The 22,886-nt window shown below is 47.6% G+C and overlaps 1 long non-coding RNA gene across 6 annotated transcripts in view; it reads left to right on the top strand.

The window, feature by feature from the left end:
• Positions 1-9,714: 9,714 nt before the first annotated feature.
• LOC114486683 (uncharacterized) overlaps positions 9,715-22,886 on the top strand; it is a 28,790-nt gene continuing 15,618 nt past the window's right edge. For 2 of the 6 annotated variants that reach the window (XR_008618010.1, XR_003680800.2), the window contains exons 1-3: positions 9,715-10,530; positions 12,160-12,317; positions 20,659-20,913. This is a non-coding gene — a long non-coding RNA (uncharacterized lncRNA). The remainder of the gene's footprint in view (positions 10,531-12,159; positions 12,318-20,658; positions 20,914-22,886) is intronic. The other 4 variants (XR_003680806.2, XR_003680801.2, XR_003680807.2 and 1 more) reach the window with 4 other exon arrangements.

The following is a 22,886-nucleotide window of genomic DNA, read 5'->3' on the forward strand; positions in this document are numbered from 1 at the left end:
GCGTCTCACAATGCAAATTAACTGAACTCTGCACCATCACATATCAGCCAAAGCTTTCCCCATCCTCACCGGTCAAGAAAAGCACATGTAAACGGATACTTGTACACTCCTGTTCACAGCAGCATTAGTCACAATAGCCAAAAGGTGGAAGACATCTAAGTGTCCATCAACAGATGAATAGATAAGCAAAATGTGGTCTATACATGCAATGAAACGTTACTCAGCCTTAAAAAGGCTACAACATGGATGAGCCTTGAGGACGTTATGCTAAGTGAAATAAAGTCACAAAGGGACAAATATTGTATGATTTCACTTATATGAGGTCCTTGAGTAGTCAAATCCTTAGAGACAGAAATTAGAATGGTGGTTACCAGGGGCTGGGGGAGGAGCGACGGGGAGTTAGGGTTTAACAGGTATGGAGTTTCAGTTTGGGAAGATCGTGAGCTCTGTAGATGGATGATGGTGTTGGTTGCACAACAGTATGAATGTACTTAATGCCACAGAACTGTAGATTCTATAGAATGGTTGGAATGGTAAATTCTATGTTATATGCATTTTACCACAATAAAAAAGTAAACTGTGTTAACACAAAGAAAAGCATATCTATTTTCTAAACGAGAGGGGAAGATTAGCTTCTAAAATGCTTTCTCGTCTTACTACAGCAATAATGCATTGCAGGTGATGATGGTCCAGACAGAGGACAGGGTGGGGTTTCCCTGTTGTATTCATTCCTGCATTTTTCCACTGATGCTCCCATTGACGACTGGAACTCATTTGAGAGAAAACTCAGAGCTGTAGTTACAAGTGGTGCTTAAAGCTCAAAGGCAATAGTTTGCCTTTGGCCCCTTGCCCTGATGCTTGTCGTTTTGCATTAAGTCCTTATCTGAAGAGTCTCCTTCCTTGGGGGCTGGTGGTGATGCCTGTCACTGACGTCTGATGTGTCATAGGGAGGTGAAGTCGTTTTTATTTGTCCTGTACCTTGAGCTGTTGTAACTATGGGAGACCATTATCATAATCAGAAATTCTGACAGACCGGAAAGTTTAAAGTCATAGGTGTGTGTGTGGCAGAACAGCTACTACGTTCCACTGGGAATATGTGACAGAAACTAAAGGGCGAATGTTCCTATTAAAAATCTTAGCTTGGGGGCTCCACAACATGAACCTAAATTTAGAATGTCTAGTACCCACTGTCAGGCCAGAGGACTAACCCTGGCTGCTCTGCACCTGGATATGATTTTGTACAATGTGCAAGTTCAGTGCTCAAAGGAGGGAAACGACAGGTCACTTTGGACAGATCAAAGGAGACCAACATTCAATACCATGATTTCTCTTCTCATTGGATTTCAAGAATCTGAACCTTGGATAGTGAGAACCAGTAAGACATTCTCAGGACCACTGCATACAGTTGTGTAGGTTGTGCACTGCACAAGGGTGCCCAGAGGAGGGGAGCAAGAAGACTGAGATCCAGTCAGTGCTTTGCGTGCCTAGCTAGCAGTCCTGGAACTGTGGGCAGCATTTATTTTGTCCTCCTCCTTTTAAAATTTACATTTAATTTTTTAAATTGAAGTATAGTTGATGTATAATATTCTATAAGTTACAGATGTGCAATATAGTGATTCACATTTTTTAAAGGTTAAACTCCAGTTATTATAAAATATTGGCTATATTCCTTGTGTTGTACAATATATCCTTGTAACTTATACCTAATAGTTTGTACCTGTTAATCTTCTGCCCCTGTGCTGCCCCTCCCCACCTTTCCTCTCCCCACTGGTAACCACTAGTTTGTTCTCTATGTCTGTGAGTCTGCTTCTTTTCTGCTATATTCGCTAGTTTGTTGTATTTTTTAGATTCCACATATAAGTGATACCATACAGCATTTGTCGTTCTCTCTCTGACTTATTTCACTTAATACAGTGCCCCCCAACTCCATCCATGTTGCTGCAAATGGCAAAATTTCATTCTTTTTTTTATTAAACAGGAAGAAAGTGAGGCCCCAGGAAGCCAACTGACTTGCCAGGAGGCAGAGCCAGAGTGAGCTCTGAGTCCGTGGATTCCAGTCTAAGTTTTCCCACCTTCCCTGTTCTCTGAAGAGGGGGATGCCTCAGGTTTTCCCCTTCTTCAGAGACCTTGGACTTGGAGGTTTCCTTCTGGAGTGAGAACTCCTCTACTGATTCTCTCCTGATTAGTCCAGCGCGTGGCTTAGCCTCAGCCAGACCTGAGGCATCCCTGTTGGGCTGCTTACCAGCTGGGGGACTTCGAGCTACAGGTTCTTTATTGGTAAAACGGGTGAAATGCTGCCTTGCTGGGTTGACGGGAGAATGAAATGACACAATTGCGCTGGGCAGTGTGGCCTGGGACAAGGCACTGGGCTTTGGCAGCAGGCAGTCCTGTCTGGGACACTGCTTTCCCACCTCCAATCCGTGTGCATTTGCTCAGGGCACTTCAGTCTCTGAGTGTCCGTTTCCTCAGTTATAAAATGAGAATAATAAGACCTTCTTTGCTGGGTTACTGTGAAAACGAAATAGATCACCTGGTCCGTAGCAGACATTGAACAAATGGTTACAAATTATGATAGTGTCTGGGTTGAAGAAGGTACCCAATTTGTAACTATAATAATCACAGTTTTTATAAGCTCAACACTGTCCTGGAAACTGTGAGAAATTCAGATGCAATCCAAGACACAGATGGGTAGACACATCTGGAAGCGAAGAACCTGCCTGGTGATGCGAGACATGCACGCTGTCCCATATCAATGTGAGTTGCACTCTACATGGTGGATGAGAGACTAAGAATTTGCCAGCATGTCAGAGACAGGGGTAGGCAGTGGCTGGGCTAATTAGCAAAGGCATTTTGAAGGAGGTGGGAAATGAAAGCCAACCTTTAATGAGCATATACTATGTGCCAAGTACTGGGTGGGGCACCGTGGCCACCAGGAAATGTTAACCCAACCTGCAGGGGAGGCAATGAAGATCTGTCGTGTTGAGTGACCTGCTGAAGCTTATGTATCTAAAATGGGGCCAGAATAGGACTCTCCGTCAGGTTGGCCTGATTCTTTCCCTTCGGCTCCTGTGGAGAGATGTGAGGATGTGTGTGCGTATGTGCGTGTGTGTGTGTGAGCAACGCGAGGGAAAGTGCGGCAGTGAGAAGGATCTTGCCTCACTTGGGGGCCCTTGGAGTGAATTACCCCGGAGAGCGGAAGAGATGGAAATAAAGGAGTGACGGATTTGCGGGGTTGTGTCTGGGGTAAGGGTCCACTCTAGAGGGGGGAACGTGGAGGTGGAGGTGGAGGAGAAGGGAAAGGGTTGCATAAAAAAGGACCTTCTAGGACTTCGTGTGTCCGATAACAGTGTGGTAAGTGGCAAAATTCTGGTGTCTTTTATAAAGTTTTAAATTGGGAAAGGGGGAGTGGCCGTTGGAAGGCGAGGTGAATATTTATGGAATCCCTCCTGTGGGTCAGTGTTGAGCTCTGTGGCTTCACCTGCTGTTTCAGCTCGTTCTCATCTTTCAGGAATCGGTGTGGCAGACTTGAATCACTGATTCAAGAAAGGCTGAAGTCTCCGCCCGAGGTTACACGGCTAGAACTGTGTTTGGTCCAGGGTGCTGGCTGCGCGTCTAGGGCTCTTTCCGTTAATCAAACAGCCCAGAGAGGCGCAGCGCCCCAGCCCAGGGGTGTCGAGGGCGATGGGCGAGCTGTCCCAGAACATGAGAGCATAGGATCGAGACCACAGGTACCCAGGGGGTATCGACAGAGAGTGGTGTGAGGAGGGAGTGCGAGGGAGGAGTTAGCAGAGGGGAGAAGGCTCTGCTGAGGGGAGGGTCCAGGTCAGGGAAGCCAAGGCCCCAGACTTAGCAGAGGAGAGGTCGTTGGCTTTGGCAGCCAGGAGACCCCTGGCGACTCTGACTGGCCAGAATGCAAGCCAGGCTGCAGGGGAAGAGGGTGATGACGGGGCTGAAGATGCAGGAGACGTTTTGTCTGTAGGTGGAGGGAGGGGGCAGGGTGGCTGGGGGGATAATAAGCGTGAGACGTGGATTTTCAAACGAGGTGGGGGGAGGAGCTGGTGGAAACGGGGCGATGGGGAATTCTGGAGGGAAGCACTGGCGTGGGGGTGCATAAGATATCCCGGGGTTGGGCAGGGGTGGAATTCAAGCATCGCCCGCAGAGAGAGGACCCCCCCCCCTTCCTGTCTGCTGAAGCCACCGTGCCTGGCATCCGAAGGATGACAAGCTGTGTCCAGCTCAGAACGGGGACAGCCGTTCCAGTCCTCTCTTCTTCCTGTCCCCGGACTGCGGTCCTCCATCCTGGAGAGAATAGATCTGACTTTCCAGTCTTGAGGAGGGACAGGGAGGGGCCGGGAGAGGTGAGAAAGTAGTTTCTTAGCTCTGCAGTAGAGCTGAGCCCCAAGACGACCTCCCGAAGATTCTAGAACTGTGAGGTGCCGAATTTTCTATGAAGCGTTTGGTAAGCTCTAGGGTGAGGACAGGGGAAGCTGTTTCAGAATATCCAGTCCCTCCCTGACTGATGGGCCTGACGTTTCTGTCAATTTTCTGGGGCAAGAACACCACATCGCGGGTTTTCACAGCGGAGGGAGTTCAGCCCTCACGTTAGCCAGAGCTCCAATGTTGGACGATTGTTTCAGCTCACTGCTTCCCACAGACCCCTTGCTGTTAAGAATTCTAGCCAGTGGAAAACGGAATTTTGTTTCCTCTGCTGCCCCTTTCCTGGGAGCGACAATAATTGGGTTTCAGGAGAAGGGTCCCGGCAGTTCACTCTGAGCAGTGACCAGGTAATTGAGGGTTCAGGATAACTGGTCCCCACCGTGAAACGCCTGTTGGGAGACTCCACCTGCTACCAGCAAAAAAACTGGGGCGGGGGGGAAGGAGAGCAGGATTCAGGGTGTTTGCTCTGCTCTAACAAGGTGTGTTTAATTTTACCATTCTTTCCCTGCATCATTTCCCCCCTCAACTTCACCTTTACTGCACGATCTATAGGCATCCTGTCGTTTAACTCTGCACTTAAAGTTTAAGCGGTAGCATTTCGAGCAGATTTAAGCCGACGGCCTCTTTTCCTATGAAAGCTTGTATCCTCCGAATGTATTTCAGTGATTACGCTAATTCCTGCATCAATGAAACTGCATGGCTTTTACTGGAGATGTGGTCTAAATTCCTGGTGAAATTCCGGTTGGAATGCAAAAGGCCTACATTTTGCACTTCATTAAATCTGTGTTGTTCTGGCAAAATCTGCTGTTGGCATTTGAGAGCCTTTTGAAGAGAAGCCTCTTCCATTCAATCGTTGCCTTAGCACTCAGGAATGGGCATGTCCTCAGCCAGGGCTTTGCGGAGGACAAATGCACTGGATTCGGGGTCTGGAGACTCAAGTCCCCAGACAACCACTTGGTCCCTTATCTTGGGCCACTGACCTTACTTCCCCACTTCTCGGTGCCTTTTTTTTCCAAAAAAGGTGCCTTTTTGCTGGTAGACAACTTACCCCATCAGCTTTCATGCTGAAAAATATTTCCCATCTACAATTGTTTTTTTCAGGATGAAACAAGAAATTCGTTTTAAAAGGAAGCTTGAAAAGAATGAAATAATGCCATTTGCAGCAACATAGATGGACCTAGAGATGATCATACTAAGTGAGCCAGACAGAGAAAGACAAATATCATATGACATCCCTTATATGTGGAATCTAAAATATGACACAAATGAACTTATTTACAAAACAGAAGCAGATTCCCAGACGTGGGAAACAAATTTATGGTTGCCAAAGGGGAAGGGGGGGATAAATTAGGAGTTTGGGATTAACAGATACACACCACTGTATTTAAAATAGATAAACAACAAGGATCAACTGTATAGCACAGGGAACTATATTCAATATCCTGTAATAAACCATAATGGAAAAGAATATGAAAAAGAATATATATATATATGTATAACTGAATCACTTTGCTGTATACCAAAAACGAACACAACATTGTAAATCAACTATACTTCAATTAAAAAAAAAAAAAAGGAAGCTTGATGTACTTTTGAATGGTCTCTATCCAATGAAGTACATTGCATCTTATTTTCCCTGGGAAGCAAATAAAATACAATCTTAGCCATAAGCTCTCAGAAGACTTGCGTGAGGTTTCAGTAGATGTGAGAATCACATCTCACCATGTTTCACACATAGGATTACATTCCGTGAGGCTTGCATTCCCCCAGGTTTCAAAGAAGAGAACGGCTCTCCTCCATCTGCATCAGACAGGTAGGTGTGGCCATTCCCTCACCTCTGCCCCAGCTTCCTGGCCAGCCCCGTTTTCTGTGAACCTGTACCAGCATTCTGGGTTCTCTTCAAACGGCGCTTGACTGACTCAGCCCACCAGGTGACTGAGTAGGCATCACATCTCACTGCCTTCACTTTCCGCAGTCTCTTGGGTTTTCGATGTTTTTCTCATTTGTTTGAGTCACCGTGTGCTGCCCCCAAGGCTCTGAGGGGCTGGCAAGCGGAACCTGAATCTCTAGGCTGGATGCCGGTTTCTGGTTCTCCATTTGGCCAGGCTCCAGGAATATCATTTTTCTTTTCATAATTAAGTCACTGTCTGGGGACATGACATAAACAGTGTGGGGTGGGTTTCCTCCCATTAGGGCTGAGACTGGGGGGCTGGTTCAAGGTGTTCCCACTGGGAGGAGGGGAGTGGAACGTACCTCCTCCCTTCCAGTCTGTGCAGAAGGGAAACTGCTGAGGCCTCAAAAGGCCCCACAAAGGGGAGCCAGTCCGAGGATTCCACGGAGGAGGGGGCAAGACATGGGGAACCCTCAGACTCCCTGACGCCCCCTCCAAGTCCAGGAGACGCCGTAAATTGGGCTAAGACCACTGTTTTGCCACTAAGGCAGCTCCACGGGGGGTGGCTGGGAGGGGGGAAGTAAAGCCTTGATCAGAGAGTTGGCCTATTCCTGTGCTGCAAAAACTTCCACCACGGCTGATTCCAACCTATCAACTGTTGACCAGCTCTCAAAATTCCTGAATATGTAGCAGTTGCCTCTCATGAGCTGGTATGAACCTACTTCTTCACCCGGCTGGAACGAGTTCTACATCCCAGAGTGACGGTGAAAGGATCCTGTTTTGAAGGGGAAGGAAAGTGAAGGGAGAGTAGGTGTAGGAAATGCTGCCGACTCTGTCTCGCTCTTGGAGCGTTCTAGAACAAGCTAGGCTTGTTCTGAATCATCTTGTTTTATAGATCTATAATGCTACAATGATTTGTAATTGCTTAAATGTGTTTCTCCCAGAATTCCACAGCTAGGTTCCACAGAACGTGTATCTGAAATACAGATTTGCTGGTTCCTGGGGTGCAGTGGGAATTGGAGCCTGTCGGGTGCACACTTGGCCTTCTTTGCTATTTGCTCAGGGCTGGCGCACCTCGCTCTCCGTCTGGCTGACACGGTTGGCGCTGCAGGCTGCTCTGACTCTCAGCGTACCCACTGTTCTCGGGGCCCATCCACCCACGATCCTCCTCCCTCCCCTCGACTTGGGAAAGAGAGACTCAGTCACCCGGTGACAGCAGAGACGAGAGTGACATATTATCCAAATAGAGGAAGACTCTCTGACACACATGGGAGGTTACCTTAGACTCTGTTGCTAGACTCAGAGGGTAGATGGAAGTCGAGCTTCTAAAACAGAATCACTTAACCAGAAACAGGCACAGCCCAGGGCTGGGAATCACCTACAGACCCTTTGTGCTGCTTTTTCTGCTTTCACCCAGTGCATTTTTTGCTATGGGCTTGAGAATGCAGTCCTTCTATGTTTCAAGTGTGGTGCCTGCCCTTCACGGCGCCAGGGAGACCCCAGACCTCAGCGCCCAGGCTTTGGGCATTGTTGTGTATTTATCCCCTCCAGCCCTTCTCCCCAAAGCTCTCGCCTCTGGTGGAGGCTGGTGCCAGGGCCAGTGCAGCATCCAGACCAGACCCCATCCCGAAGGGTCAGTGCAAGTCCCGGACCCTCCTCAGAGGCGCTGTGTGGGGCAGCCGGGCAGAAGGGGTGCTTAAAGCCTCAAGTGACTTAAAGTCCCTGAAGTGACTCATTTGGTGGAAACCCACAGCTGGAGGCAAAAGAAAAAAGGACAGCTTCTCTGAAAGAGCCAAAGCAGCCTCGCTGGCGGGGAATGAGGGCAAAGCCCCCATTCCTAGAGCGGCAGCTGCTGCTGTTATTGGAGACGGATGGAATTCTTAGGGGAAAATATGCCACAATCACATGCCCATCCCTGAAAACTGCTTGCTGTTTCCTGATGTGATATTATCACATCACAGCATCCCATGGACCACCCATGGCTGGGTTTCCAAGGGGAGAGGGAACGGTGTCATGGAGCTCATCTGTGGACATGCCGTTTGGGATGCCCTTGGGATCTGGACTCCATAAAGGAAGGAGGATTCTCTCCGCCTGGCTCTCATTGGCTTCCCAGCCAGCTTAGGCCCTGGGTGAACTTCACGTGGAGTCTAGGGTGAAGTGCAGCTTCAGGGCTCACCTCAAAACAGATGAGCTGAAATATGCATCCCTGACGCCTTAAGTGCAGGCTTAGCGCCCTGTCTCTACCATTTGGATCCCATGACTTCAACTGGGAGCCACATGCCACTTACTGTGCTAGGCCCTGGGATACAAGGATGAACAAAACCTAAATCCCTGCCAGAGGACGCCACGTTTTTTGGTGGCTAGAAACTGGTCTGAGGTCAGGGCAGGAGTGGTGGGGGGGGGGGATATTTTTTTGTAATTAGAGAAGATATTCTCTTAAAGGTTGTGTTGGAATAGGGGATGTCAACTTAATGGACATGGGGTTTCCTGTTGGGGTGATGAGACTGTTTAGGAACTTGATAGAGATGCTGGCTGCACAACTTTATCAGCGCACTAAATGCTATTGAAATGTACGTCAAAAAGATTAGTTTTCGGAATTCCCTGGAGGGCCAGTGGTTAGGACTCAGCGCTCTCACTGCAGGGGGGCACAGGTTCAGTCCCTGGTCGGGGAACTAAGACGCTGCATGCCACGGGATGTGGCCAAAAAAAAAAAAAAGATTAGTTTTCATGTTATGCGGATTTCACCTAAAAAGAAAAGTTGCATTGGACGGTAAAAATGCAGAAGGTCATGCCTCCCCGTCTGCCGAAGCCTGAGAAGCATACGGGCAGCGGGGAGATGGAGCGTATCGGGATGCCTGCCCGGGGCCGCTGGCCTCGCAGGGAGGTGGACAGAGGGTGAGGACCGTCCCCCAGCTCCTTGTTCATGTACCATTCACCCCTACAGGCTCCAGTGCGGACCATCGTGCCGAAGCCAGCCTCGAACATCTGGCAAGTCATTCATAACCAGTGACTGTGCTGAACGCCTGTGAGCTTCAACCGACGTTAGCATTTCACTGGAAGGGGGGGTGCCATCCTTAATCATGTTCTTATGCAGATTAGACGCAAGTTGCCACCCCGGGCCATTGCGATTGACTGGGTGACAGTGAGCTTTTCTCCTGAGATCAGTTTCCCAGCAAATCACTTAGGGTGCGTCATCTTTTCCTTCTGCGGTGCTGGCATTCCTGGCTTGGCACTAATGGCACGGGGTGCGCGGCAGTGTTCTCAGAAAGCACGGCCTGTTCTTTCCTTGAGGCCCCCGCCCCCCCCCCCGCTCCGTCCGGGCTTGATGCCAAGGGAAGACCTATTTCATCTTGCCTCACTTCGGGTGTGTTTGCTGGAGACGGAAGTCTCATTCGGGGTTAGAGTGGCCAGAAGTCGGCTGCGTTTGCACCTATCGCTCATTCGCTCCTTGCGGACGATTCCCCACTTGAACCCGAATACTTTGTGAATATTCATGAGGCATTGGAAAGGTCTGCCTTTCCCTTCCTCTCCCAACTCAGGCTGTGTGTTTCTCTTGTGGAATTAAGTGCTTTTGTATAAAGTGAAGCCGAAGGAGAGTCAAGAGGGCAACTTCTCTGCCATTCTTTGCCAGTTTTGTTTGTTTGTTTTCCGGTCTCATCTTACTAAAAGGAGGAAACAGATTCCCCAAAAGCAGCGGCCTTGCATCGTGGAGCACCTCTGGGCAGCTCTGACCACCGTAGGCCTCAGATCGCGTCTTGCCTCCTGGGAGGGAAAGAGATCTGGAAAGGGGACGGTTGCTTCCTTCCTGTCCGTTCACAGCTAGCGGCGGGGGAGGGGCCTGAGGGAGCTCCGGGGGTGGGGTCAGAACACCAGCAAAGGCTCTCGGTCCACCAAGCCACAGCTCTGGACTGTTTCTGTCTAGAAAGTGGCAAATTACTGCACAATAAAGCTGTTTAGCCCTACATGGCTCTGTGTGGGGACTTAAGGCCATTCCGGTCCTAGGTTTTCAAGTCTACGTTTGAATGAGCTTGGAAAGCTCTGTGGCTGACGTGTGCTTCTCACGGAAGATGCCTTCGGTAGGAAGGGAGAAAACGCCCACCTTCAGCGAGAGGAACTTCTTGGACTGTGCACCTGGTCAGCTCGCGGAGAAGCCGGGTGGAGGGATAGGTCTGGCACAGGGGCTTCCGGGGTTTTCTGTCGCTGTACGTCTTCAATGTTCACATCATACTCTTTTTAAACAGTGAGCTCTTTTTGATTCTCTGCTTCCACTGACAACTGGCGTAGGCCATGGTAACAGGCAGCCCTTGGGGGTAACTATGATGCCCATTCGGTGCTCTGTACCTCCCGAGACTGACTTACTAACAACCCATAGATTGCAAATGGCCTTGCGCTTCCCGTGCCTGGGGTCTGTCTGCTGCAATGCTGTTTGGGTTGCATGCTCTTGGGATACGGTCCTTTTAAAACTGCATTTTCTCCTGCTTCTGTGCTCCTCCCCTGGGGCCCATCGGCAGTGCTGTGTGTTTTGCTCAGCCTCCCACGGAATCACTCTTTCCCTTCGGTTCTCCAGCAAAGGTGTATTTGATTTCTCTAAAGTCACTTGATTGAATTCGCAACACAAGTACAGACGCCGAAGTAATTACATCTGCTCTTTTGAAAAGGAAAGATAGAAATTGGTGTTCTTCTCTCGACTTGCCCTTGCCTGTGGAAGTCAACAGTTGCAAATGATATGTCCTCGAAAAGTCACGTTTTATCTAGCTTTGCAAACTTTTGGCTTATGTCATAAATCCAGAGATGCTGGCGCTCCTAGCCATAAATCTAATGTTCCTATTTATTTCCTTTTCCCCAAGTCCCAAGAAATATTTTTCAAATCAATGTTCAGGTGGACCAGGAGAGATTTTGTTTGTGTGTTTGCTTTAATGGACCCTGCGCTGGTTTGGACGATGCTGTTTGTCACACAATAAGGCATAATGGATTATGTGCCAGCTCTCTCCTTCCTGCACCAGCCATCTCGAATAACTTGTTTTAGGTTTTTGCTTTTCAAAAAATTTTTATTGAAATACAGATGATTTACAATGTTGCATTAGTTTCAGATATACAGCAAAGTTATTCAGTTATACATATGTATGTATATTATTACAAGCTATTGATTGAATATGGTTTCCTGTGCTATACAGTAGGTCCTTGTTGGTCATCTACTCCATATATAGTAGTGTGTATATTTTAATCTCAAGCTCCTAATTTATCCCTTCTTCACCTTTTCCCTGTGGTAAGCTTAAGTTTGTTTCCTATGTCCATGAGTCTGTTTCTGTTTCATAAATAAGTTCATCTGTATCATTTTTTTTAGATTCCACATATAAGTGATATCAAAGGGTATTTGTCTTTCTCTGTCTGACTTACTTCACTTAGTATGATAGTTTCTAATAACTTCCTGATACGTGCAAAACAAAGAGAGCCTTTGTAGCCCACAGGTTCCTCCTTGGATGGGCTGATGGGCTCATTTTTTTCTGGGAAGAATGAGTAACTCTTGCTGGAGAGAACCCTGGGGTGGTCACCAGGGGAGGGGCCAGGATCTGCACTAATATGACAGCCACCTGCCACGTTGTCGCTACTGGGCGTTTGAAATGAGCCTGTGACCCAAGTTGAGATGTGCTGCAGGTGCAATCGAAACAGGGGATTTTGAAGACATAATGAGAAAAACAATAATGCAATAGTGTAAAATATCTCATCAATAGTTTTCCTATTGATTGCATTAGAATGATAATACTCTGTATTGCTCTATTGGGTTAAATGAAATATAGTGCTATGTTAACTTTACCTATTTAATTTTCCAGTTAAATGTGCCTCCTAGAAGCTGTGAGATAACACGAGTGGCTGGCATTATGTTTCTGCTGGACAGGGCTGCTGTGGAACATCCACTCCTCAGCAATGCCTACTCCTAGCGTGTTGGGACTGGAACTGACTCCAAGGAGCAGCCAACTCCCCGGCCTAAGTGAGAAACAAAGGGCTGCTATACGGGAGGAGCAAACTCGAGGGCCCAGGATTTGGGAAAAAAAAAATGAATAAGGGTTTGGAATTAAACACAGCTAGTCGAAAAAGGGTTAAGAGATTGCCGATAGTGTGAACCGTTTTCCATCTTTGGAAACGGTGGCCATTTAGCCCATTTGTTCAAGCGTGGGCTGGCTCTCCGCACATCAACAATAACCTAATTTGCGCCTGGCTGGAGAAAATAGACCCTGAGAGCACCTCACTTTTGTGCTCTGCACAATAAGGGGGCTTTTGGCAGAGAGGAAGAGCTCTTGGAAAAACAAACACTCGCAAGTGGAAAGAGTGAGATGTGACGAGCAGGTGGTGTGTCTTTTGGTCTAGGTGACTGGATGTTTCATGAATTTATTTGTAATTTTGTGTTCGTTAAAACTTCCTCGGGGATTTTGAAAGAAAAATAACAATAATAACCAAGCCCTGATTGGCATCCAGCGCTGAAGGTATGAGTCTCCTATTCGAAGCACTGGTGACGTCGCCTGTATTGACAATCATGTAGTTTGTCGCCGTAATCTTTTCTGCCAAGTCAATTCCTCCAGGGCAGCTTGTCAAACAGGCTTGCTGGGACTGCTGGTGGCGCAGTGGTTGGGAGTCCGCCTGCCGATGCAGGGGACGTGGGTTCGTGCCCCGGTCCGGGAAGATCCCACATGCCGCGGAGCGGCTGGGCCCACGAGCCGTGGCCGCGGGACCTGCGTGTCCGGAGCCTGTGCCTCTCCGCAACGGGAGAGGCCACAACAGTGAGGGGCCCACGTACCGCAAAAAAAAAAAAAAAAAAAAAGTCTTTTAAATTATTTTTAATTAATTAAATTATTTTTATTTTTGGCTGTGTTGGGTCTTTGTTGCTGCACATATGGGCTTTCTCTAGGAGAGCGGGGCTGCTCTTCGTTGCGGTGCACGAGCTTCTCATTGTAGTGGCTTCTCTTGTTGCAGAGCAGGGGCTCTAGGCATGCGGGCTTCAGTAGTTCTGGCACACGGGCCTAGGTGCTCCACGGCATGTGGGATCTTCCCGGACCAGGGCTCGAACCCGTGTCCCCTGAATCGGCAGGTGGATTCTTAACCACTGCGCCACCGGGGAAGTCCCTTGCTGGGACTACTTTAGGAAATGTGTTCAAGGAAATGCAAATGCTGTGACTCCCAGTAACTCTTCCCTTATTGCCCTTCCACCTAGAGCCCCCAAAGACCATGAACTTCAAAAGTTATTTGTGTTTGGTTTGACCTTGTACCTTTGTTTAGATCTTTCCCTAATTTATTGGTAGACCCGACTGCTGAAAAGTATGACTGAAAATCTGATGAACATCCGGATTCTTGTCTCCAGGTCTCTGATCCATTCTCCTTCCCATTGACCTTCCCTGACCCCTTCTCCTGTTTTCCCACCTCAATGTTGGCGTCGCCCAGGGTTTGTCCTCAGCCTGCTTCTCTTCTCATCCCTCACTCTTTCTCTGGGAGAGTTCACTTGCGCTGAAACTCTCCTGATATTTAGATGACTTCCACACCCACCTCTCCAACTCAGGTCTTTCCATTTCTACGCTGCCATATTGACTTACTTGCTAGACAGTTCCACCTGCATTCCCCATGGGAACCTCACAATGAACATTTTCAAGATGGAGCTCATTATCCCCAGGCTGTCTGGGCTAAGTATTCTCTAAGTGCCCCCGAAGAGCTTCCCTGAACCCTTCTTGATTCTCCACATCGCAGGAGAACGGCTGTTATGGATGCACTGGGTCTCTCATGTCCTCTGGTTTCCTGGTGGGTTTAGCTCATGGGAAGCACTGACAGGAGATGGAAAGGCAGGTGGACAGTGGAGCCTTCCCGTGGGCTCCAGGTTGATTGAAATGGATTGAGTTCCTCTTCCTACCACCACAGTCCCATTTGGTGGCCCTCTCTCCCACCGTTCTGTCTGGTTTCCTTCTTTGGCACCTGTGGACTCTTGGGTGGTGATGGCTCCAGCCGTTCCCAGCGCTGAGGCCTCCCCATCCCTGGCTGGTTTCCCCTAGATTTCCCCACACCTCTGTAGAGTCTCTCTCCTAACCTCCACACCCGCTCCACCATGGGTGCCTTCTGTGTCCTGTAGACCCTGTCACACACCTCTCCCACGTGTTCCTTCCCTTTACGTGACTCCACGGATGGCACCAGCATCTGCTCAGAATCCCAAGCCAGGAGCCAGAGGCATCCTTGCTTCTCCCTCCTTCACCCCACTGACAACAGACACCAAATCCCACGGCTTCTTCTTCCTAAAAGCTTTTCCTCTTGTCCCCACTTTACTATCCCCCTGTAGCAGGACTGATTGTGTTGTGGAATAAAGGAAGACCAACCACCTGAGAAAAGCAAAGACTACTGGAGTTTGCTATAGCAAGAGAGTCAGCCCTGTGACTTGCGTTTTGTCAAAGACTCAAAGGCAGGCAGAGGAGTGGGAAAGCTTCATAGAGGAGAAGAGGGAAGGCTTCAGGTGTGCCCTGATTGGAGGCTATAGTTCTGGAGAAGCTATGGGTGGCCAATGAGTAGGGGGGTATCCTATGTGATTGCGTAGGGGTGCATAGTTAGCTTTCTTTAGTTGGTACTAAGTTGGAAGCAGAGACAAAAATTAGGAAAGCTGTCAGTTATTAATCAAGTCCCGGCCATTTTGAGCCAGTTGTTATGGAAGTCAATATTTAGCTTCCTGGGTTTTACTAGAGCTGACAGTCTGGGTTTCTACACCTCCGACTACAGACTGACCCAGGAAGCAGGCTAGCTGCCTGGGTTTTTTATTGTACATAAGGGGTTGGGTTTCCCGGGCAGATTGCTACAGGATATGGGTCAACGTTCTATTTTTATACATGGTCTGGCCATTGCCTATTTGTATATTCAGTCTCTCAGGGTCATTGTCAGTTTTTAATAAGCAACAAAAACAAAACTTTTTTTGGTTTGTTCTGGTTTATAAAGATAACACATCCTCACGTAGAAAATTTCAAGCAACCAAGGAAAGTATAAAGAAGCAAGCAAAAAATTCACCCTGTGCCCTGCCACCAGAGGTAACTATTGTTAACATTTTTTTTTTTTTTTTTTTTTAGTGGTACGCGGGCCTCTCGCTGTTGTGGCCTCTCCCGTTGCGGAGCACAGGCTCCGGACGCGCAGGCTCGGCGGCCACGGCTCACGGGCCCAGCCGCTCCGCGGCATGTGGGATCTTCCCGGACCGGGGCACGAACCCGTGTCCCCTGCATCGGCAGGCGGACTCTCAACCGCTGCGCCACCAGGGAAGCCCTATTGTTAACATTTTAATGAACATCTTTCCAGGTACCTTAGTGCATCAACACGCTTTCAAACACAAGTGATCAGCCCATAAATGCTATTCTGCAGCCCTCTTATCAGTTTTCATCTGGATTGTTGCAGGTGTCTCCAAGTCTAGATCATGGCTCCAGTCTTTCCTACCTCTGCTTCCCCTTTTTTTTTTTTTAAATTGAGGTATAGCTGATTTACAATGTTGTGTTAGTTTCAGGTGTAAAACAGAGATAGACTCCCCTTTCTTTTTCGCAGAGCTTCCTCATGGGCTCCTTCCAGGTCAGATCCCATTGTGATCCTATCCTGCTGTACGTCGTTCAGGGGCCCCACTGGTAAAGTGCAAGCTCCTCGGCAGTGGCTGCCCACGCCGCTGATGATGTGACCTTGGTTGTCCCTGTGCCTGAACCTAGGATTCCCAGGGTGCTCTAAGGCACGATGCTCTTTCACACATGTGTCCTTTCACATGACAATGTCTTTTCACTTCCAGTCTTCCATGCTCTTTCTTACCCCCTACAACTTACCTGAGTCCTCAGGACTCAGCTCAGACTTCCCCTCCCCGGGGAGCTCCAAGACTGTTGATTCCCATCCTCCCCACCCAGTGCCTGCAGAGGACAGCACTCAGCACATCGTATGACTATGGCTGGCTTCCATGCCACTCTGCCCTGGCAGACCCTGAACTCTCAAGGGTAAGTGGCTACGTCTCACCCACTTTCTCCACATCCCCGTGCCTGTGATGATGTGGGGAACACAGTGGAGGCTCAGTAGACACTGCCTGAATGAGTAAGTTGGTGGATGGATGAAATTATATGAATGTGTGTGTGTGTGTGTGTGTGTGTGTGTGTGTGTTTCCACACACATATCTATCTGTAGATGAACTGGTCGCATGTCAGGTTGATGTGGGGTATCAAATAGAAAATGCCAACACCTACCTTCTATGGGGTGGCCACTTAAACCACTTAAAAATCTCATTTATTGCCTTTAAATATGCTCAGTGCTACTTCTATAAGTTGCCGCCATTTTTATTTCTTCTGTCTATAACTCTATAAAGATCTTGTGGGAAGTGAAATGTTACATTCATAAAAACGCTTTGAGCTTTTTGCAGGAAAATTCACTTTTCCCCAAATCAACAAGGGAGCCACACTCCCTTATAAATAGTAGATAGCACGCATCCCTATTTTCCCAGATGAGAGCCTTTCAGGAGAGATGACTGGGAAGCAACGCAGATGATCTATGATTTTCCAGAAACAGAAAGAATTAGAGGTCCAACCTGCTAGAAGCACAGATCAGGTGTGGGCTTTATCTAGGGTTTCCCACTCACGAAGCAGTGTCCTCTTGGGAAGGTGGAAGGGGCAAGAAGAGTGGCAGGATCCCCATTCCAGAACCTTTCCCAGAAGGCTATCCTGTACTTAACAGTAGTAATTCAGGTGCGACAAGTGAAGATTAAGTGGTTGCTGGACTAAAGGCCAGCAAGAAAAAACTCAAGCATCATAGGACTGGTGTTGTATCTCTTATGCAATGTTTTTCAGAATAAGTTCCTGAGATAGTCAAGACTAGAGACCAGGCTTACCGGGGGTATGGGCTGTAAAGGATGGCAGCAGGAAGAGGGTGTTAGGATTTTGCTGAGTTGCAGGCATCATAAATTAAGATCCAGGTTTATTCAATTTCTCCTTCTATGGCTTGTAGTGGGCAAGATAATGCCCCGATGATGTCCACTTCCCGCTCCCCGAAACCTGTGAATATGTATACGCTACACGGCAAAAGGAGATTGAGGTTGAAGACGGAAGTGAGGTTGTTAGTCAGTTGGGAGATTATCCTGGGTCCTTCAAAGTGGAAGACGGAAGACCAGAGAGATGGCAGCATAATTTCAAAGATGGTAGAATGAAGCCACAGGTCCAGGAATGCAGGTGGCCTTCAGAAGCTGGAGGAGTCCAGCGAACAGATCTTCATCTAGAGCCTCCAGCAAGGAGCACAGCCCTAATGACACCTTGACTTTAGCCCAATGAGACTCATGTCAGCCTTTGGAGTAAGGCTGTAAGATAATTCACCTGTGTTATTAGTGCAACAAATTTGCGATGATTCGTTATGGCAGCGACAGGAATCAATTCAGGGCAGTAGATCCTGGGATAAATGCTTGGGGTAAGGTGGGGAATAAGGACACAGCCCTGCCCTTGTGGGTTCGCAGCCTTGAAGAAAAGGTAGGTGCACACGACCACTAGGGCAGCAGCGGTGATCCCAGGACTCTGGTGTCTTAGTCAGCTCAGGCCGCTACACCAGACTGGGGGGCTTGAACAACAGTCACTTATTTCTTGCAGTACGGGAGGCTGAGTCCTAGGTCAAGGCTCTGGTTGATTCAGTTCCTGGTGAGGACTCTCTTTGTGGTTTGCAGATGTCCTCACATGATGGGCAGAGAGAGAGAGAGAGAGAGAGAGAGAGAGAGAATGCTCTCTGTGGTTTCTTCTTAGAAGGCACTAATTCTATTAATGGGCTTCACCCTCACAATATAGTTACCTCCTAAAGATGCCAACTCCAAATACCATCCCACTGGGGGTTAGGGCTTCAACGTACGAATTTTGGGGAGACACAATTCAGTCCGTAGCATGTGGGAATACAGAGATGGTGGACTAATTGTCTGGGATGAGGTGTGAAGGGAGAGGCTGAGGAAAGCAGGGAGCTCTTAAGTGGAAAAGCGGAGGCTTAGGAACATCCCAGACACAGGGAACAGTTTAAACAAAGCCTGGGATTACAAGAAAGCCACTTCCTTCTTTCTACCTGGAAGTCTAGTGATCTGGGGTTGTTTTGAGTGTGTTCTGTGAGATGAGAGGGGCGAAGAGGGATATTTATTGAGTTCACTCTATGTGTGCAATTCTGTCTTCTCCCAAATGCTGTGAGCAGATGTCATTTGTATTACCATTGTTAAGATATAGGGGGGAGAAGTTTCTGGAAAGTTTTGTAGCTTACCCAGGACGTCTGACCTCCTGTCTCATGTCAAAGCCCACACCCTCCACGATACTCACTCTACTCTGAGTAATTCCCCTCTGATTAAACCGGGGAGAAACAAGAGAGAACACAAGGTTTCCTGTGACCATAAACTTGGTACTTCAAACAAGGCCTTGCATATAATAGGAACTCAATAAATGTTTCTTGAATAGATGAATGAGTCATTTCCTTTCCTTAAGACTAAACATTTAGAATGGTAGTCTGCAACTTTTTCCTGCTCTCCAAATGGTACTTCATTCTCTTTGATTGCTCTGTGGCTTGTGTTTTTTAAAACGTTCTAGCACAATATCCAAACAGATCCCAAGCAAAAGTTTTAAGCTTTCCAATTGTAGGATTTTGTTGGCTATTGAGATTGGTGGCAAAGCCCTACATTCTTCTATATTTTTGACGATTTTTGAAGCCCTGCCGAGACAAAGCTAAAATCTCTCCCGTTGCATGTGTTGGTGTGAAATCAGTGAATGCTTGAACATGTGTGCAGAGCACTGTGTGAGCTCTGGTGGAAGGTTCCAGAGTATAAGATGTGTTCCCAAACCCAAACAAGCATAATGATAGGAAGAGGCACACTGCAGGCATCCAGCAGACACAAGAAGGCAATTATCAGAAAGACAGCTGAGAAACCAGCTGTCTTTTCTCCCTCCCTGAGAGGGGCAGGTCTTTTCCCCACCTGGAGAAGGCCGGAGGGATTTGTGTCTCGCCTTTGAGGAGTTCTTCAAAGTTCTTTTGTTTTCCAAAGATTTGGCTTCAGGAGACAAAGAGCTGGGTTGTTCTCAAGGGGTGAAGCTTTGAGGTTTAATCAGGAAAAGCTGGTAGAGGCCTTGCTAGGGGCAGGGAGGAATCCCCAAGGTCTGGAGAAGGGGGTTGGTTTTGCAAGTGGGAGGGGACATCTGAGCACATTATGCGGGGAAGTGGCAGGATGTCTGATGGAGTGTGTGGTAGGCAGGATAACGTCCTCCCAAAGATGCCCATGTCAATCTTTGGAGCCTGTGAATATGTCATGTTACATGGCAAAGGGGAGTTAAGCTTGCAGGTGGTATTACGGTTGCTAATCGGATGACCTTCAAGCAGAGAGGTTGTCCTGGATTATCCAGGTGGCCCACTGTGATTACAAGCGTCCTTGTAAGTGGCGGAGGGAGGTAGACGAGGGAGAACCAGAGAGATGGCAGCACAAGAGGGACTCGGCCCCATGTTGCTGGTTTTGCAGGTGGAGGAAGAGTCACGTGGGCAGCTTCTAGACAATGGAAAAGTCAAGGAAATGGATTTTCCCCTAGAACCTAAGAAATGACACAGTCCTGCACAAAACTTGATTTGAGCCCAGTATTTTTTTTTGGGGTGTGGGGGGGAATCAAGGATATGCCTTCCACAGATTTTATTAGAAATATTTATTTTAAAAAATATCTTTGGGGCTTCCCTGGTGGTGCAGCGGTTGAGAGTCCGCCTGCCGATGCGGGGGACGCGGGTTCGTGCCCCGGTCCGGGATTATCCCACATGCCGCGGAGCGGCTGGGCCCGTGAGCCATGGCCGCTGAGCCTGCGCGTCCGGAGCCTGTGCTCCGCAACGGGAGAGGTCACAACGGTGAGAGGCCCGCGTACCACACACACACACACACACACACACACACAATATATATATATCTTTGGAGGTTTAAAAGGAAGTAGTGTAATGGGCAGGACAAAGTCTCCAGCTTCCCTCAGATTCCTCTGGCCAGCTTCTCTGCACATTCTCCAAGTTGCAGATGCTGGTAACAGGAAAGAGGAGGCCAAATACCAGGGCTGGGATGTCTCCAGCAGCAAGATAGGAATTCAGGTGGACTGGTACCCAACGGTCCAGACTTCTAATAGAATTGTCAGATCAGGTATTTGTGTTGTTTAAGCCACCAGGTTTGAGGTAGCTACCTACAGCAGCATTCGGAAACTAACACAGGGTGACGTGGGGATGCCTGGAGGCTAAGCCACTCTGCTGAGCCTGTAGCAGGCAGAGAAGGCTTCACTGGATGTAGAGGCATGAACTCCATGCTCACAAGGTCTTGTTCCCTTGAATAGATGGTGCAGAGGTCAGACGACAGCACAGACCAGGACCAGAAATCTTTCCGCAGGGTTTGTGGACTGTGTGAACCACTTGAGCTACTTATTCAACCCCAGGGAGAGCTGGTGTCCCTCAAGAACGACAGCCACAGGACGGCTTCTCCACCCTGGAGGGCGGCAGGTGCTCAGAACTCGGAAAATCTGTGGTTGTAATGGATCTTGTGAGTGGATTCACAGCTGCTCTGCTAATTGAGATTTTTCTAAAAGAATATGGTAATTGTTGCAGAATTGTGCTTGTCAGAGCAAGCTCACAAAAGAGATGGGTTTTCGGCTGTGTTTTGGCCAGGATGGGAGTGGCAGGTAGGGAGGTGGGAACCCGGCTTCACGGCGTCAAGGATGGGAGGAGAGGAGACTTTCAGAGACGGATGGCAGGAGTCCATCTCTAGAAATCTCCATAGGGTTTCAGGTTTTCTCAGAGTTTGGTTTTATCTTGGGGAAAATATGACAAAATGAGTGTACTGGTGATAGAAGATGGAAGAATTCATAATCAGAAGGGTCAGGTCTCAGCAAAAAATGTCAAAGATCCAGTTTCTTTCTTCTTAGACTGGTTTTTTGCTTCTCCCACTCTGCCTGTCTGTTAAGTCCCAACATTCTAGGTTGAGGTTTGACAGCTGCTCCAGGATCTTGCAGTTTATTTTTTTGTTTGCTTTGCTCAAATTCATACTCGGCTTTGTACTACAAAGGACAAACCTGTGGGTCTGAGTATCCCCACTGGGGTTTCACTGACCTGAAACTTGGGAGCCCCATGAAGCTGCAATGACAGGAAAAATGTCCAGGGATAAAACTGTGGGAAAACCTGAACATTAAGGGTTCCAAGATGATCTTTGCCTTGTGCTGTTTTACTAGGTAAAGAGCAATCAACCCTGAGTAGACAATGGATATTTAACCCTCAGGTTATATGTATCTCTCAACCCTACACACCTACAGTTACACCTTTTGAGGGAGGGCACTTTTAGAGATGTATAGATTAATTTCTTTTTTATTAACATCTTTATTGGAGTGTAATTGCTTTACAATGGTGTGTTAGTTTCCACTTTACAACAAAGTGAATCAGCTATACATATACATATATACCCACACCTCCTCCCTCTTGAGTCTCCCTCCCACCGTCCCTATCCCACCCCTCTAGGAGGTCACAAAGCACCGAGCTGATCTCCCTGTGCTATGCGGCTGCTTCCCACTAGCTATCTATTTTACATTTGGTAGTATATATATGTCCATGCCACTCTCTCACTTTGTCACAGCTTACCCTTCCCACTCCCCATATCCTCAAGTCCATTCTCTAGTAGGTCTATGTCTTTATTCCTGTCATACCCCTAGGTTCTTCATGACTTTCTTATTTTTTTTCTCTTAGATTCCATATATATGTGTTAGCATACAGTATTTATTTTTCTCTTTCTGACTTACTTCACTCTGTATGACAGACTCTAGGTCCACCCACCTCACTACAAATAACTCAATTTCGTTTCTTTTTATGGCTGAGTAATATTCCATTGTACATATGTGCCACATCTTCTTTATCCATACATCCAATGGTGGACACTTAGGTTGCTTCCACATCCTGGCTATTGTAAATAGAGCTGCAATGAACATTGTGGTACATGACTCTTTTTGAATTATGGTTTTCTCAGGGTATATGCCCAGTAGTGGGATTGCTGGGTCATATGGTAGTTCTATTTGTAGTTTTTTAAGGAACCTCCATACTGTTCTCCATAGTGGCTGTATCAATTTACATTCCCACCAGCAGTGCAAGAGGGTTCCCTTTTCTCCACACCCTCTCCAGCATTTATTATTTCTAGAGTTTTTGATGATGGCCAATCTGACCGGTGTGAGATGATATCTCATTGTCGTTTTGATTTGCATTTCTCTAATGATTAATGATGTTGAGCATTCTTTCATGTGTTTGTTGGCGATCTGTATATCTTCTTTGGAGAAATGTCTATTTAGTTCTTCTGCCCATTTTTGGATTGGGTTGTTTGTTTTTTTGTTATTGAGCTGCAAGAGTTGCTTATAAATTTTGGATATTAATCCTTTGTCAGTTGCTTCATTTGCAAATATTTTCTCCCATTCTGAGGGTTGTCTTTTGGTCTTGTTTATGGTATCCTTTGCTGTGCAAAAGCTTTTAAGTTTCATTAGGTCCCATTTGTTTATTTTTGTTTTTATTTCCATTTCTCCAGGAGATGGGT

This window comes from Physeter macrocephalus, chromosome 8 (genome assembly GCF_002837175.3).
Source record: "Physeter macrocephalus isolate SW-GA chromosome 8, ASM283717v5, whole genome shotgun sequence".
NCBI lineage: Eukaryota > Metazoa > Chordata > Mammalia > Artiodactyla > Physeteridae > Physeter > Physeter macrocephalus.